Raw genomic sequence first — 2359 nt, 5'->3', positions numbered from 1 at the left:
GACAGGTTTCCGTCTCCTCCACTAGGATTGGTTGCAGCAAGGTGAACTCCGCATTAGCCTCGTCGCTAGCACACAGCAACACGTCAATGCGTCCGCCATATTGGAAAGGTCCATTGAGCGAATGATGGAGTGTAGTTGATAATACAGATAATTTTGTTCCTGATTACTGTTGTAATGTTTTCATATATTGTACACCTTTAACACATACTAAGAGATTTGGAAGATTTTTTTGTGTGTACATACATACATATATACATATATATGCCTATTATATATATGCAGACATTAATATTTATCTTATGCTTCCTTCGAGCACTAACAGATCTATCGAAATGAACACCACCACACTGTTCCAATCACCGGTCAGAAGGTCATTCTTCTTTGATGTTGGAGGTTACGAGTCCAGATCGTGTCTGTAAAAAAGTCAGGGCAGCTGCTGGTGCACTGCTTCCACAGAGATCTTAACTAATCACAGATGTTGTATAAGCTGAAAGCTTTAGGTTTTTTTATGGTTTACTTTCAACCAGATGGGAAAAATCTGGAGCTGAGGTATGGATATATGTTATGTAATTCAATGCATTAAAACATTCCTCATGTTCATCCTCTGTTACTCATAATGTTCCTGTAGTGCCAACATAAGCTGTTTACATATTGACAGAAATATAATATTACTCTAAACAAGTAAATATTTCTGTACATTTTAGTGTATATACACATCTACACAGTTTTTCGATTTCAGTTGAGCCTTATTTTTGGAAATATACATTCAGGTGGAGATAAAGTCAGACAAAATAGTATAATAATATTAATAAACACCTGTACTGTACTGATTGTGAAAATACCAACAAATATTCTGAATATAATCTAAGAACTAAGGACAATTACATATAACTTAAAAAACACACATAATGTAAGAATGTCACCTAGAAAAAGGTGTTTATTGTAACATGTCCTAAATCTAAGTTCAGTACAAATCAGTGACAAAGTTTACCTTACTAAAATGGCGACTCCTTTAACGCGTCTGACTCCATTCAATATGGCGGCTATGATTTCAAGCAGCCTATGATTGGATTGACCAATCCTGTCTGGGAAAGCGGGACCGCACTGCCCAATCAGAAGTCAGGAAGCGGGAGAAGGAGGCGTAACCTTTTCGGATTGCGGGTGGTTAAAAAGAACGGCTGTTATTATACGCATGCGCAAACTGACTGAAGGGCACAGAAGAAGGAGACTTGACTCTAAAAGTCGGATTATTTTTCTACCAAAATCCATCTGAAATGGGCGAATATATTTTTGTTTGTTTGTAATGTTGGATTAAAACATTCTATCTATTTAATAAGTCCTTACATCAAAAAGAATAGAGTAGATTTTTTTTCTATCTATTTCGTCTTTTAGACAGTAGAGGGCGCTAGATTTAATATTTAATAATAATAAATATTTTTGACTCATATTTAAAAAAAAGACCTCTAGGAGGCGCTGTTACCACGTGCTGTTCGAGAAAATTGTTAACTTTCTCTCTTTCTCTCTGTCAGAACACTTCAACTGACGAACTATAAATTTATCTGGCCTCCATTTTACACACAAACACACACACACACACACACACATACACTGAGAGCAGCCTGCAGTTTGCTCGTCACAGATCTGTCATACAAACATAATGGATAAGAAACATAACAGAAAAAAATACGCTTTAAATGACACACCTCCTCATCCTCCCCGGCGTGACCGATCGCTTTTCCTGAAGGACTACTAATAAACAAATTAAAATGACCCGTCTTACAGCACGGGTTACAAATATGACACGTGTGACATCTGATATTATTTATGACCACGAAGGCAAAAGTAATTGATGCATCACCCAGAACTGGCACACGGCTGACCACGGGTGAGACACTGATCCTGAGCTAGCTGTGGATGCTGCGGTGAGGGAACGAGAGGATGCTGTTTCATTTTAAACCACATCAGTTTTCCAATCATTGCAATTTCTCTTTTATTAAAGAACGACAAATCAAGATTTTTTTACACATCTATTTATATTTCAATTTCAATCTCAGCTGAAGAGGGTAAATATTTTACAAATGAATAGATGAATAAAATAAATGTAAAAATACACTATTTTGCCAAAAAGTATTGGGACACCCCTCCAAATCATCAAATTCAGGTGTTGTTTTTCAGGGGTTGGGCTCGGCCCCTTAGTTCCAGTGAAAGGAACTCTTGCAGCATTTCATTGCTATGTACCTGTACTCTGCGATGACAATAAAGTTGTATCTATCTAATGCTTCAGCTTCATACCAAGACATTTTGGACAATTTCATGCTCTTTGTGGGAACAGTTTGGGGATGACCCCTTCCTGTTCCAA

The sequence above is a fragment of the Hemibagrus wyckioides genome, linkage group LG04 (genome assembly GCF_019097595.1).
Source record: "Hemibagrus wyckioides isolate EC202008001 linkage group LG04, SWU_Hwy_1.0, whole genome shotgun sequence".
Lineage (NCBI taxonomy): Eukaryota > Metazoa > Chordata > Actinopteri > Siluriformes > Bagridae > Hemibagrus > Hemibagrus wyckioides.
The sequence above is the reverse complement of the archived record's forward strand: the minus strand, read 5'-3'. Positions refer to the sequence as shown.